Raw genomic sequence first — 16,809 nt, 5'->3', positions numbered from 1 at the left:
TTGTTTCAAATTGGGCACCTGCTCTTTCTTGGCCCTGGACAGTATTTTTTTTTCTTTTGTTATAGAGTTTATTGCAGCTGTCCACCAGACAGGCTTAGTCTTCCTTGTGGAGGATGATTTAGTCCTGTCAGTTATTCCTGATTCCATGCATCTATATAAATGCTCATATAGTAATTTGGTATAGTTTTGAATACTGGCACCAGTTGTTATTTTATTTTTTGGTGGTGTTAATAATAAAGTTCTGTTTTAATGGACCTTCGATCATTAGTTGGTGGATTTCCTTTCATAGCGGGCGGATTTATAACATATTCCATATGCATGGGAATGTAACAGCTGGTGTTTTTTGTGGCTACTATACATTGGACATGATTTAAGATTCAGTCTTGGATTACAATTAGTCTATTCAAAAGGCAATTTCTGTATTATATGCACTGTTGAAGCAATTTGTTTGCTATCCAAACACCGCAAACTATTTTCAGTTTTATCGGTTTATTTTGTTTTCACATAGGTTCTCCATTTGGAGTCATATTTGGGTATTTGTCATTTAATGTTTGTAATCATTATGTATGGAAATTTATTGTTTCAAGAATTGTATGTAGTTTTGTTTCAAGATATTGGAAGTTCCACATTAAACAATGTGTATTCTGATCTGTAATCATTTCTACTATTTGTTGAAGAGTAACGTATTAGAAAAATGTATATTCTGTCATCACCCCCCACCCCAGAAGAGATGTGGTAAATTATTATGGTGGTACTCTATATGGTCATTTATGACTGAAATGTTTTGAGGTGGGGAGCTGTGTTATTGGTTAGCAGATTTTCTTTTATTCGGAATACTTTGCACTTGTATATAAATCACTGTCCAGTATCTGCCATGACATCATTTTATTGAGATGATTACAGAGAAAATTGAGTATAGAGTAAAAGTAGAAAATCAAACAACACACCATTTTTTTTACAAAATTACTAGCAAATTTAAAGTTAGGAGTATAACTGGAAAGTAAAATAATTGCAAAACAAAGATGCTCAAAATATAGGACATGCTCTTTAAACAATAAATATATTTTAAACCAATATGGTAGATAAGTATATTTTTACAACAGTCTGTAATCATCATCATCTTCTTTCGGCTGTTCCTGTTGGGGGTCACCACAGCGGATGATCTATTTCCATTTCTTCCTGTCCTGGGCTTCTTGCTCTGTCACACCAACCACCTGCATGTCCTCTCTCACCACATCCATAAACCTTATCTTAGGCCTTCCTCTTTTCCTGTTACCTGGTAGCTTCATCCTTAGCATCTTTTTCCCAATATAGTTAGCATCCCTCCTCAGCAAATGTCCAAACCAACGTAAGCTTGCCTCTCTGGCTTTGTCTCCAAACCTACCAACCTGGGCTGATCATCTAATATACTTATTCCTAATCCTGTCCACCCTTGTCACACCCAGTGCAAATCTTAACATCTTTAACTCTGCCACGTCCAGCTCTAACTCCTGCCTTTTTGTCAATGCCACTGTCTCCAACCCATACAACATAGCTGGCCTTACTATCCCCTTGTAGACCTTCCCTTTCACTCTTACTGGTACTAGTCTGTCACAAATCACTCCTGACATTCTTCTCCACCCACTCCATCCTGCTTCACCTCTCTTCCACACTCACCATTACTCTGAACTGTTGATCCCAAGTATTTAAACTCATCTACCTTCGCCACCTCTACTCCATGCATCCTCACCATTCTTCTATCCTCCCTCTCATTCACACACATATATTCTGTCTTAGTCCTGCTGACCTTCATTTCTCTTCTCTCTAGAGCATATATCCATCTCTCCAGGGTCTCCTCCACCTGTTCCCTACTCTCACTACAAATCACAATGTCATCTGCAAACATCATAGTCCACGGTGACTCCTGTCTGATCTCACCTGTCAACCTGTCCATCACCATTGCAAATAAGAAAGGGCTCAGAGCTGATCCTTGATGTAATCCCACTTCCAACTTAAACACATCCGTCACTCCCACCGCAGACCTCACTGCTGTCACACTACCCTTGTACATATCCTGTACCACTCTTTCTTACTTCTCTGACACTCCCGACTTCCTCATACAATACCACAACTCCTCTCTAGGCACCCTGTCATATGCTTACTCTAAGTCTACAAAAACACAACAGTCTGTAATGTGAATCTAAAAGAATGTATGTGGTTTATACATGGTTCTAAAACAATTTGGAGGGAGGCCATAAACAGAAAACAGCTGGGGCCTACCCATTTGCATACTACATTATTGTGACCATTACGTAGCTATGGTGTCTGGGTCTTGGAATCACCCCACAGTCTGTGCTTGGCCTAAACGCATGCTAAATTTCCCTGTCCACTACACTAGCCATCAATGAATCACAGCCTGTTATTTTAGTCTTATTTATGACATTTCTTAGATTGCAATTTGATTGAAATAGCTTTGTCAACACAGCTAATAAGAGAACATTTTTAGAGGTAAGACCATGAAATATTGTTACTCCATAACATGAATACTGGCAACTTATTGTGAGTATTATATTGACTGTCATCCTGTATGTTATACTGGAACTGTACATACTAGAGAGCAAAGTTTTATGATGTCATTATTTTTAGTTCTTCTTACTGTAAAATTGGCTGCTGACCTAGGTCATGATTGAAAGTTGCTCATGGACCAGTCTGCTTACCAAGTCAATTAATAAATAAAATCATATATAAAAGTATATCTTTTTTCATTTTATTTTACATTTGTTTACCAGAGTAGTGTACTGACATCAATGGACCATTTACAGTCATAGTCTGGCTGTGTGTATAATAATGTAAAAGAGATAACATTATATACAGTGTAATACAGAGACACAGTGTTATATATCTATACAAACTTGAGAGATCTAGACAAACTTTACACATGACTAATTAAATGGCTAGTTACAAGCAAGTTAGATACAAGAGCAAGTTATACATAGGTAGTCACTTTGGATTCCATTTGACTCTGCTGTTTCAACACAGTGTAACTAACCTACTACGAGAAAAAAGAAAAGGAGATAAAAAATGAGGGGATAAGGGAAGGGAATAAGTAATAGATTACAGCAGAGTTGCTAGAATGATTAAATGCAATAAACATAAAAAGCAACCGATGTAAGAACACCACAAACTCTATTTATTAAGCGCTTTTCGTCCAGCCCAGTGGCTGGACTTCTTCAGATAAAAGAATCAATTTCATAGACACTCTTAAATGTTTCAACAATCCAGTCATGTGACCAATGTCTTAATTAAACGTCTTAACAATGTTCAATTAACACTTCACTTGATAAAAGTTCTACCATAGTTAAAAACACAGAGTTAAAAGCCCTGACTAAAGAACAATATAATACATTCTCCTCCTAAATAAAAAACCTTCATGCTTCACTGCTCAATCAACAGTAAATTTATTTATACCTGGTGTATTAAAAATAAAAAATATAAAGCATGTTAAAATAAAACCATGGTTACTATATAACCATTGTAAATAAATAAATGCTTTAGGTGTGGGACTAACCCTTAAAGTCATCACTTGATTTAGGTAAATTATCTCCACATGTTGTTGTTGTTTGTCTTTCGGCTTTTTCCCAGTAAGGGGTCGCCACAGCGGAACTCTGGTCCCGCTAATGATTGGCAGTAGATTTTTTATGAAATGCCAAGGTGCCAGCTTGATGCCCAACCTTCAATGAAGGCACGCCCATTTACAGACGCATGTCTTTCGAACGCTACCCAAACCGTGGGGAGGACATGCAGACTCCAAACAGAAGCCCCTCCCAAGCCAAGCCGAGAATCGAACGGGAGAACCTCTTGCTGTGAGGTATCAATGCTACCACGTACCATCGCGGCATTAAATTATCTCCACATACTTTTTAATTTTAAGTATGGGAGAATAGTGCATGCTTCATTTATTCCTGGGAACTGATTAGCATTTAATCAAAGTTGCCATAACAACTCAAGTTGTTCTAAAAGTAGTGATGCTGGTCCTTCATGTACATTTTTACTAATCTGGTCTATAACCTTAAACTTGAATTTATGATTAGGTGAATTTTCTATGTGCCTAGCTAGTGCATTCTCTGTTTTCCCCCTCCTAATAGCATACACGCCGTACAGGTGTTCGTAGATTATTTCTTTTAACTTTCTATCTGTTTTCCCTATATAGAAAACAGGACAGAGAATGCACTGAGCTAGGTATACCACCATTTTAGTGTTACAGTTGTACCTACCTGTGATGGAATACTTGTGGATACCTACAGAAAAATGTTAGCCGGTTGCAATGGATCCACAGTAGTTACAGTTTTCACATTTGAACATCCCCGGGGTCCTTGCAACCTTCACTATATGGGTTTTTATTAAGTTTTTCAAGTTTTTACCCTTCCTGTAATGACAATAGGTCTGTGGCCTATCTTGTTAACTAATTAAATCTCATTTTTTAACAGGTACCAGTTTTTGTTGATAATTTTCTTGATTTCAACCCTGTCAGTACTAAAAGTTACAGTGAAACTACTATTGTATTGACCACCTTCCCTTGAAAATATGTTTGTATAGGCGATAGATGTTACTTCTCTCTCCTCCATAATTACATCCTTTTCTGTATTTGTGGAGCTAGTTCCACATAGACAAAGTACTGGTTTATAAAAACCCATCTGACGTTTATGTGACCCTTCTATTACCACTTCATTAACAAAACCTGTGGGGTAATCTCTTTGCAAGAACATTTCAGTTAAGTTCTGGCATTCAGTGCAAAAATCTTCATTTGTTGTCACCATTCTGGCTGCTCTTATGAGCTGCCCTTTTACAACTGATTTTTTTTGTACTGAATGGGTGTGCACTTTTGTAATGCTAAAATACAGTTGATTTTCGATATATAGATGCTGTAAATGCATTTAGTGCAACATCTGTTTTCAACAGTACGTCTAAGTATGCTATAGTTTCCTTACTGAAATTTGATGTAAATTTTAAGAAACTGGTACTGTTGTTCATTGCTTGTAAGATTATAGTAGCTGAAGCTTCATCACCTCTTAGTACTATAAAAATATCATCCAAGAAGCGTATATAATGTTCTATCAAGTTCATTATACTGGGGTTGTTGAATAAATAAGTGTGTTCCCAATGGGCCATCACCATGTTGGTGAAACTCGCACCACATGGTGAGCCCATTGCTACCCCTACTAGTTGTAAATAAATTGTGTCATTAAACACGATGTGGTTGTTGGATAAAATAATACCCAACAGTTCTTCAACTATTCTAAGTTCATTATTTGGTGCTGCAAATCTACGCATCCCAGCCAGAACAAATTCTATCCCCTCCTCATGTGAGATTGAACTGTAAAGATCACAAATGTCTACTGTTAGGAGGTTGTTCTCTTGAGTGAACTTGATTTTATTAATCTCTTCTACAAAGGACCAAGAATCACGACTAATTTGTGGTTCTTGTTTCACATATTTTTTAAGGATGGAGTCAACAAGTTTTGCGCTAGTATAATTTATAGACTGACGTGCATCTACCAAAGCTCGCATAGGGGTTCTTGTATGTCCTTATGTATTTTTGGCACACCAAACATTTTAGGTATCATAGGGTATACCATTGTTAAATAGTTTAAAGTACTCATATCTATGTGTGCTTCCAAAAACAAGTCATTTAAGTAAGTGTTTATCCTGCGGTAGGCAGTGTAATTCATTCTTACTGACTTGTTTAGATGTGCTAGTATTTAATGCTTTGTTCATCCTAGTCTGGTAGTCTTCATTATTCATAAGGACCAGTTCTCCCCCCCCCCCCCCTTGTCTGGCTTCATCATTCTAATGGGTTCCCCTCTTCAAGTCATTCAGCAAGTCCCATTCTGTTTTACTAAAGTTGCTTTGTATTTTCATTCTAGTACCTAATAATGATCTAATGTCAAGTTCACATACTTGGTCAAATACATGTAAGGTTGGGTGCATAGGTGGATTGTACGTACTTGAAACATGTAGTTCCCTGTAGTTACAGTTACCACTGTTAAATAAAATTGCCAAATTAAGATTCCTTATATAAACTTTAAAATCAAGTAGTGTTTTGGCTAAGTCAGACGGTACAGTTGTGTACTCTTACCATAAATGTAGATGTTCGAGTGTGCTCACTGTTGCAGTCATCACTGTAGGGTTCTTCCTGCCAGCAGCAGCCCGCGATCAGCCAGAATCCCAAAGTCTGGATCAGGCGCCAGCTGAGGTCACATTTATCCTGACGTCAATGTGCCGGAAGGTATAAAGACACCAGCTGATGCCATTTCCCTAGTTTTTCTTGCCCCAGATGTCAGGTGCCCAGAAAGAAAAGGCTAAAAAAGAAACCATGCCCAAAACCTCAGCAGCCAAAATACCTCATAACAGACAATACTCAAGGAAAAAACAAAAGAGGGGATAGGAGGGAGGGTAACCCAGACTGCAACAGTGAACACACTTGAACAGCTACATTTATGGTAAGCATACACAACTGTACTATGTCCTTCATGGTTCACTGTTGCAGTCATCACTGTAGGGTTGAGTCCCAAAGCTAAGAAAAGGTGGCTGGAGGAGAAACAGAGGGAGCGGTCACAAAACCGTGCAAAACCGCAGTAGCAAAACCTGCCCTGGATTTAGAATAGAGAGGGAGGTTGTAATGCTTAGAAAAAGTATGTACAGAACTCCAAGTAGCAGCTTCCAAAATATCCATGGTAGGAACCCCCACGAAGAAAAGCTGCTGAAGTAGCAGTAGCCCAGGTAGAATGTGTCCTAACATTAACAGGAACCGGATTGCCATGATAAGAGTAACAGAACTTGATGCAATGGGCAATCCACTTGGAAATAGTTTGCTTAGTGATTGCTTTTGCCTGAACAGTAGGAGCATAAGCGGCAAACAACTGATCAGATTTCCGGAATATCTTGGTCCTGTCCAGGTATAGACGAAGCTGTCTGTGCACGTCTAGAGAGTGCAAAAGACTTTCTTCCTCACTTTGAGGATTAGGATAAAAGATAGGCAAATGAATAGTCTAATTCAAGGCCACTGCCAAAACCACCTTGGGCATAAATGTGGAATTAGTCTGTAGAGATACCCTGTCCTGATGAAAAATAAGGAAGAGTTTCACAGCCATGAGTGCTTGCAATTCCGAAATTCTTCTAGCAGAGGTAATAGCTAAAAGAAAAGCAGTTTTCCAAGACAAACATTTTAAATCCATGGAAGCTGCAGGTTCAAAAGGAGACAAAGTTAATTTCTCCAAAACATAGTTAAGATCTCAAGTGTGAACAGGAGCCCTTATAGGGGGCCGAATATTCTTAGCCCCTCTAAGAAACTGTTTAAGTAATGGATGAGAAAAAATCGGAGGATCCGTATCGTAATGTGCAGAAATAGCAGAAGCATGAAGCTTAACAGATGAAAAAGATAGGCCCATATGTAATAACTCTGTCAGATACTGTAAAATCAGAGAAATGTTCGGAACAGAAGAATCACCACCCTGGACTTGACGCCAGGAGCAAAATCTTTTCCATTTTCCCGCATAAGATTTTCTAGTGCTGGGCCATCTAGCTTCAAGGATTACATCCAATACCTGTTTGGAAAGGGAAGAGGTGTTTACAGACCTGGAATCCGCCAGGCAGCTAGATGCAGAGTCTCGACATGACTGTGCAGTATCCGACTGTCCCGTTGAGACAGTAGATGAGGGATTTGAGGCAGAATCCAGGGAGGCTCCTGAACCAAGTTCATCAGAGTGGAATACCAGAATTGCCGAGGCCAATTGGGAGCCAGTAGAATCATATACGGTCTGTCCTGTTTTATTTTCAGAAGTACCCGAGGTAGAAGAGGAAAGGGAGGAAAAGCATATACTGAGAGGTGTTTCCAATTGAATGAGAGGGCATCCACTTTCCATGCTAGTTTGTGGTAGGTCCTTGTGCAGAATGTTGGAAGTTGATGATTCTGAGGGGATGCAAAGAGATCTATGTCCAGACATCTGCAAGCCTTTATAATCATCCTGACTATCCGAACATCCAACATCCATTTGTGGTGATCTGAAATGCGCCTGCTCAATGCGTCTGCCAGAGTGTTGTCTTTCCCTGGCAGGAATTGCGCCTGTAAGTCGACACTGCAGGTCAGAGCAGTGTACCAGAGATTCATGGCTAATCTGCACAGGGGGTAAGAGTGAGAGCCCCCCTGCTTGTTGATGTACCACATCACTGTAGTGTTGTCTGTCCATATCAACAATTGTCCTGGTAGAAGAAGGTCCCTGAAGGCAAGCAGGGCATTCTGTACAGCTAGCATCTCCTTCAAATTTATGTGCAGGTGCGTTTGCTCCTTCGTCCAAACACCATGAAGACATCTCCAGTGCATGTGGGCTCCCCATGCATAATCTGAAGCATCCGTTGTCAGAACTTGGTTGGTCGGAGGAGGATAAAAAGGCTTCCCCTTGTTCCGTAGACAGGCTTCGGCCCACCAAAGAAACTCTTGCTGGAGACAAGGCAAAATCATGACCACTGTTTCCAAACTGTGGTAATGCTGAGACCAGACACTCTTGAGGTACCACTGCAGTTTCCTCATATGCAGCCTTGCATATGGTTTTAGCAGAATGCAGGAGGCCATGTAACCCAAAGCCTGCAGAATGTTTCTTTTAGTCAGCTGTTTCATTGAAGCCAGGTGTCGGAAAAAAGAAGCCAGTTGCACGTTTCTGTCTGGTGTCAAGGAAGCCATCTGGGTTGAAGTACTCAGAAGAGCACCCAGGAAAGTAATCTGTTGTGTGGGTACCAGGTTTGATTTCTTTAGATTCACTGTGAAACTGAGGCACTGAAGAAGACGCTGCACAAAGGCTAGATGCCGAAGTAGAGTGTCTTTGTCGTCCACTTGAAGAAGACAGTCATCCAGATAACGGTAAATTTGAATCCCTTTCTGTCTGCAAAACACCATTACTGGTGACAGGCACTTCGTAAAGACCCTGGGCACAGTAGATAAGCCAAAGGGCAGCACAGAGAACTGGTAATGTTTCGAGCCCGCTTTGAAACGCAGATACCTTCTGCACTCTTGCCTTATAGGAATATGCAGGTAAGCTTCTTTTAAGTCCAAAGTCACCATCCAAGCGTTCTTGCCCAACATAGGCAGCAGCTGCTGCAGAGTGAGCATCTTGAATTTTGGTATATCTAGGAAGGTGTTTAGTACAGAGAGGTCCAGGATTGGTCTCCACGAATTTTCCTTCCTGGGAACCAGGAAAAGTCTGGAATAAAAACCTTGCCCTATTTCTAAACTTGGCACCAATTCTATGGCCCTCATAGCCAGGAGGGACTGAACCTGCCTTATGCCTCTGCCCACTGATGATTTGGCAGGTCTGGCCAACCGTTCGGTTTTGGCAAAGTGTGGAAATGAAATCTGTAACCTCTTGAGACTATGTCCAGAACCCATTTGTCCTGGGTTATGTGGTTCCAATTTTGATAAAAAAGAGAAATCCTTCCCCCCAAAGGAGCTTCCAGGAGAGGAGCCCCTGGAACCAGAAAGGGAGAGTCATAAAGACTGTTTTCGGTAGGGTTGAGACTTATCTTCACCTCCCTTGGGAGAGGGGGCACTCCACTGCCTATTCCTAAAATGGGACTGTGACTGTCCCCTACCTCTGGAATGCCTGAATCTGCCTCTCTGAGACCTGTCCGAGCCCGGAAAGGACCAAGGTTGGCCAGTGTCTGCTAAATTTAGGAGGTTGCACCTGTAGAAAATCCTTAACCGTCTGCATAGATTTGGCTTTGTCTTCCATTTTCTTCAATACCTCTTCAGCTTTGGACCCAAACAGAACATCGTGCTGCAAAGGGGCATCCAAAAGTTTGGCTTTAATCTGATCCGGCAGGCTTTGATCCCTTAACCAAGCATGTCTTCTAATAACAGCACCAGTTGTTGCAGCCCTACAAGAAGCTTCCAAAGAATCAAAACCACAATGCAGGGTATGTTTACCCACTTGTTCAATAGCATGCAATAAATCCTGTAACTCCTGATTATCCGCACCAATAGACACAGCTGACATCTTTTGTTGAAATACAGACAAAAGGTATTGTTGATACTTCAGCATATGAAATTGACAGTTCAAAGCCCTAATAGACAATGTAGCAGAAGTATAAACCTTTTTACCCCATCTCGCCAAAGCCCTGGACTCTCGGTCAAAGGGAATGGGATTTTTAGCAGAGGCCGCTTTAACACCCTTAGGACCCTGAGAAATTGTTTCCGGATCAGGCGAAAGATTTTTAAAAAGAAATTTATGAGAATTTGGAACCCTATAATACCTATCCGGTTTGGCCGGAGTAGGGGGAAAAGAATCAGGAGAGAGAAGCTTCCGAAACAATATCATCAACAATGTCCAATACAGGGGGAATAGCCAGAGGCTTATGCTGTGAGAGAAGAAGAAAATCCCTAAGTCTTTTCTTGGATTCAGAGAATTCCTGCCCTTCCCAGTGAAAATGCACCCTCATATCATGCAAAGTTTCACCAAAAGAATAATCCTCAGGAGGAGAGGTGGAAGGAAAGGAATCTTCAGCATCAGAATCCTCATAAAGAGGAAAAGAATAATCCTGCTCAAGGGAAGAAGCAGAAGAAACAGAAATTTGGTCTGAAGAATCATAATCGGACTGTAATCTAGGCTTCTTGTCAGGAGGGGGATGAGAACCCCTGATCATAGATAAGAGATCTTCAGCCATCCTAAGCATCTGCCTCTGAGGCCTAGGACCCTGATCAAAAGGTGCCTGTGCTAGCCACTTCACTTTAGCTGGAGCCTTAGACTTTGATTTAGCATGTAAACCTGAAACCACATTTACAGGAAGATGTGAATGCCTGAGAACTCCCTCAGAAGCCGTTACCTGCCTACCAGCTCCAGACCCAACTGAGGGAGCAGTATCTGAAGGTCCAGTCTCTGGCAATTCTGAAGACCTCATCAGCTCCACACCGGAGTTGGTACAGGCAATTGGTTCAAAAGAGGCGGACGACAGGGGCTGCAAAGGCACCTCACTGATGACTGATGAACCAGCAACTGGCAATAACTGAGTAACATCCTTTGCTGTGGACCTCGGAGGCCTGTCTGCATCCCTGCACCTCTTACACACCCCAGAAGCTGGAAAATAATCTGAAGACATGTTATAATTAAACCTTTTTCCAAAATAGTAAAAGGCAAATTTATATCTATGCCTAATAGTACGCTGATTAAATCTAGCACAAAACACACAAATAGCAACATTGTGGTCAGGACCCAGGCAGGGAATACAGTAAGAGTGAAAACCCCTATGAGGTATTTGCTTCCCACAAAAAATACAATTATTAACTTTTTCTGACATCTGACTGGAGCAAGAAAAAGACCTCCCCAACTGGGTACTTATCTGTAAAAAACGAAAATCCTGGGATTAGATCCAAAAACAAACATGAACAGGCCAACTGGCATCAGTGAACTGCAAAGGGCACTGTGTGGCAAGAAAGACTGGGGAAATGGCGTCAGCTGAGGTCTTTATACCTTCCGGCGCATTGACGTCAGGATAAATGCGACCTCAGCTGGCGCCCGATCCAGACTTTGGGATTCTGGCCGATCAGGGGCTGCTGCTGGCAGGAAGAACGCTACAGTGATGACTGCAACAGTGAACCATGAAGGACATCGACAAGAAGGCACATAAGTAAGACCTTTAGAAAACAGTTCAACTGTCTTGTTGTTAATGTTGACATCTGAGAAATTATATATTTTAAAGTCTCCACTTGTATTTACTACAATGTCACATTTGTTAGTAAAAGTAGGCTTGTCTACCTTTTTATTTTTCCATTCCCCCTCGTATTGAAAGGATTCTGTTGGTTCACTAGTGTTTTTTTCTGTGGTCTGTTCCTGGCCTGATGAAAATTTTGCCGGTTTGTTTGCACCACTTCTGAATATGGGAGATTCCCTTGGGTAAAGTTAATGTCATTATGTGTTCGTTCATTTCTATTTGAAGCATTTCTCTCATTACTGACTTCCCTTACTTCTGGCTGAACTGCTGAGTTAGATAACATTGTTTCCTGGTTCTACCCATCATTTAAACTGTTGTTGTTAGTGCACGCCTGATTGTGTTGGCCAGTTGCATTCCACAGCTGTGATGGGAGGGGGGGACAAGGGTAGGCTGTACCATTGCTATACCCTACATGATCCCTTTCCAGTTTTTTAATTTTGTTTGATTTAAGTTTTTCAATCTGTTGATTGATACTGTTGAAAATACGTTGGTAATCATATTTATAGCGTGCAAAATCATGATGGCTTAGTACATCCCTGCTTAGCTGTTCCACTTCCTTAGATAGTTTGTCTACTTGAACTTGATAATGTTTACAAATAAGTTCCATTTGTTCTTTCCCTTGCTTGTCAAACAAGTGCAGTAGGTCTTTATGAAATTGCGATCCTGACACCAGTCCTGTTGGATACTGCCAGGACCCTAGACCTTTTGGAACTATACTCATCTTTACATTTTCTGTGAAATACATTATTTCAAGCTGGAGCTTTTTGTGCTTCAATAGTTTGTAGTCTAACATTTTCAAGTTAGTAACTAAACTTTGCTCACCTCTTCCAGCCGGTTGCACCAAATTAACTTCTAATTTTTGTGTGGCTAGTTTTGGAAAGTCCTTTAACCACACTGTCAAGTTTGGTTCTCCAATAAGCCCTGGAGGGTTGTTGAGTTGCACAGTTGTTTGCTGGCTCGTAGAAGGTATCGGTGCTGCCGTATTCCCTCCAGTCAGCAAAGTATTTGTAGCACTCATATAACTAAATTTACCTTGATCATTAGTAGAAAGGTTTTGTCCCAAACTAGTGGTGCAATTGGTAGAAGCACCTGGGGGTGAATCTCTTACAGACCTCTCATTCTGTAACATCGGACTGTTCTGTAAGGAAAGTACAGAACATTGAGATAGTGACTCCACTCTGTTTGCCAGGTCATCAAGGCGTTTAATCATAATTCCCAGTAGAACAGTTAATTTCAAAGCATCAACTTGGGAACATTGTGCAAGTTGAGTTTCTTGGCTATCAAGCACATTGGATGCCATGTCAGCAACAACAACAACCTGGAAATGAAAAAATACTTCACAAACTGAATAAACATAAAAAAGCAACCGATGTAAGAACACCACAAACTCTATTTATTAAGTGATTTTCGTCCAGCACAGTGGCTGGACTTCTTCAGATAAAAGAATCAACTTCATAGACACTCTTAAATGTTTCAACAATCCAGTCATGTGACCAATGTCTCAATTAAACCTCTTAACAATGTTCAATTAACACTTCACTTGATAAAAGTTCTGTCATAGTTAAAAATACAGAGTTAAAAGCCCTGACTAAAGAGCAATATAATACATTCTCCCCCCTAAATGAAAAATCTTCATCCTTCACTGCTCAATCAACAATAAATTTATTTATACCTGGTGTACTAAAAATAAAAAAAATATATATAAAGCATATTAAAATAAAACCATGGTTTGTAATAGAACCCCCTATAGTGAAGGTTGCAAGGACCCCGGGGATGTTCAAATGTAAAAGCTGTAACTACTGTGGATCCATTGCAACTGGACATTTTTCTATAGGTATCCACAAGTATTCCATCACAGGTATGTACAACTGTAACACTAAAATGGTGGTATACCTAGCTCAGTGCGTTCTCTGTCCTGTTTTCTATATAGGGAAAACAGATAGAAAGCCAAAAAGAAGCATCTATGAACACCTGTACGTTGTTAGGAGGGGGAAAATAGAGAACGCACTAGCTAGGCACATAGAAAATTCACCTAACCATAAATTCAAGTTTAAGGCTATAGACCAGATTAGTGCAAATGTACATGAAGGACCAGCGTCACTACTTTTAGAACAACTTGAGTTGTTATGGCAACTTCGATTAAATGCTAATCAGTCCCCAGGAATAAATTAAACATGCACTATTCTCCCATACTTAAAATTAAAAAGTATGTGGAGATAATTTACCTAAATCAAGTGATGAGTTTAAGGGTTAGTCCCACACCTAAAACATTGATTTATTTACAATGGTTATATATTAACCATGGTTTTATTTTAACATGCTTTATATTTTTTTATTTTTAATACACCAGGTATAAATAAATTTACTGTTGATTGAGCAGTGAAGGATGAAGGTTTTTTATTCAGGGGGAGAATGTATTATGTTGTTCTTTAGTCAGGGCTTTTAACTCTGTATTTTTAACTATGGTAGAACTTTTATCAAGTGATGTGTTAATTGAACATTGTTAAGAGGTTTAGTTGAGACATTGATCACATGCCTGGATTGTTGAAACATTTAAGAGTGTCTATGAAGTAGATTATTTTATCTGAAGAAGTCCAGACACTGTACTGGATGAAAAGCGCTTAATAAATAGAGTTACATTGGTTGCTTTTTTATGTTTATTCAGTTTGTGAAGTATTTTTTTCATTTCCAGAATGATTAAATGCAATCAAAGTAGTGACTAGAGCTTAGAAAGGTAGTGAGATTTACTTGATGCGATGAGACTGGTGATATTGTCATAAAGCTTATGTAACTTGGTGTTTCTTAAGTTCATTACTAGTAATGTATTTTGGCTTTTCCCAGTTAGGTGTCACCACAGCAGAACTCCGGTCCGCTAATGATTGGCAGTGGACTTTTTTATGGTGCCAAGTTGCCAGCCCGATGCCCAACCTTCAAAGAAGGCACACACATTCACACCTACCTGCATGTCTTTAAGCATCACTCAACAATGGGGTGGACATGCTGACTTCAGACAGAAGGCACTCCAGCCAAGAATCGAACGGGAGAACCTTTTGCTGTGAGGGTACAATGCTAACTGCTGCACCACCGTGGCTTAACTTTGTATATGAGGAGTTTTCTTAGACAGGCTGGTAGCAATGTCAAGCGTGTAAGGTCTAGTGTGGAGAAAGCTTGATTGGTGCAATGTAGTTTAGTTGCAGATGCTTGGGAGTGGCTTATAAGAGATGTTTTAGATTGTATGATAACATTTTAGGATATGGTTTGTGTGCTAGAGGTGAGAATGAGTCAGGAATAAGTTTTGTAGGGCAGGTTGGCAACAGGAGGTTAGATATGCTTGACAGGTATTCATCTGACTTAAGAGAGAGTTGTGCTATGGTGTTCTAGGTGAGATGAGTTTGTGAAGAAATGGCGTCTTTTACTGTAGATGATTTGTAGTGTGGTTGTATTTTTCTTTGATACTATCGCAGACAGTTGGAGACCATTTGCCATAATGGTTAAGGTCGTTGCCTCTCATGTACAAGGTGCAAGGTTCGACCCTGACCTCTGACCAATGCCATTTTGAAGTTTGCATGTTCTTCCTGTGTCTCTGTGGGGTTCCTCCCACCTCCAAAAAATGCTGAGTTTTTCTATCTCAAACTCACCAATGAATGGTGCTGTGGGCAGCAGCACAGACTCTACATGATGCTCAACCACTTTGTGCATCTACTGTGGTGCTCAGTATCCTCTAAGATAGGAGAACATGGATCACAGACTGCACACACAGTGGCAGGGCTAGCCACTAGATGGTGTAAAACATAGCTCTAAGTGATTCAGTCATGTTGACTAATATCTTTACCAGTGATAAATGGGTTAAAGGCCGGGCCTCCTCTGACCTATACCAGGGTAGGAGAGGTGTATGTCTAACCGCCATAAAGCCCAGTAAATAAGCTACTGGTCCGCCGAAGTCTAGTTGCCCAGCCTGGGTTACGTGGGATAGCTCTGTTGAGTGAATCTGGATGCAAAACCAATTAATATGCCAAACATGAACTGAAAATTGTTACACTTAAGATCACTGAAAAGATACAGCTTGGAAGTGGATAGCATGATGATACGGAGGAAGCTGGACATCCTAAGTATCCAAGAGACAGACGCTTAGCTTGGGATCCAGAGTCTGCTATTCAGAAGGAGGACAGGATAGAAATGGTGTAGGAATTGTGGTGAGAGTGAGGCTTCAGAAGGCAGTGAAGGATATCATCATCAGTGACAGACTCTTGGCAAGAGAAGTATTCATAATCTCATGCCGCACAGCAGGGGTGTGATGCTTAGGAAAAGAGTGCATTCACACGGCAGTTACAGGAAATACTGGATGCAGGACATGATGAATTGGTGTTGATAATGAGTGATTTGAATGCACATATCAGGACAGACAGAACAGGATATGAGGACTGCCTGGGATCCCATGAGTGGGGCAACAGGAATAAAGAACCAGAGGCCATTCTAGACTTCTGTCTGGAAAATGGCTTAATAGCAGCCAGTGGTTCAGAAAGAGAGCCAGTCACAAGTTCACGTACACCAGTGCAACTCAGGTAGACTTCTTCCTGGTAAAAAAGGGCACTGAGGTAGAATCAATGATTGCAAAGTTATCCCCAGTGAAACAGTCAGCCCAAAGCATAAACCACTGTTTGCCACAAGCAATGGTCAGAGAAGGCTCTAGGGTCAACAGAGAGCAGGCTGAAGACCTGGAAGTTGACTAGAAAGAAAGTACAACATTTCAAGGAAATTACTCAGGGCTCTAGCACCTCAAGAAAAGGAGGAAATATGTAGAATTGAAGAAGAATGCATGTATGAGGACTATAGAATTGATATGTGGCTGTGCCATGTATGGAAATAAAGTACATAAGGAAAGGCGGAATGCAAAAGTCCAGGAAGTCATCAAAAGAAAGAATGACGGCCAGGCTAGGAAGAAATACTAGGCTAACAAAGAAGTGAAGAAAAGAGTTGCAATAGCAGAGAACATGCCATCAGAGGCACTCTACCAGCTTCTAGAAAGTGACTCAGTTAGGGGAACAAAGAAACTATATCAGGTTGCAAGGCAAA

This window comes from Protopterus annectens, chromosome 2.part2, assembly GCF_019279795.1.
Source record: "Protopterus annectens isolate FY-2018-M chromosome 2.part2, PAN1.0, whole genome shotgun sequence".
In the NCBI taxonomy this organism is placed as follows: domain Eukaryota; kingdom Metazoa; phylum Chordata; order Ceratodontiformes; family Protopteridae; genus Protopterus; species Protopterus annectens.
The sequence above is the reverse complement of the archived record's forward strand: the minus strand, read 5'-3'. Positions refer to the sequence as shown.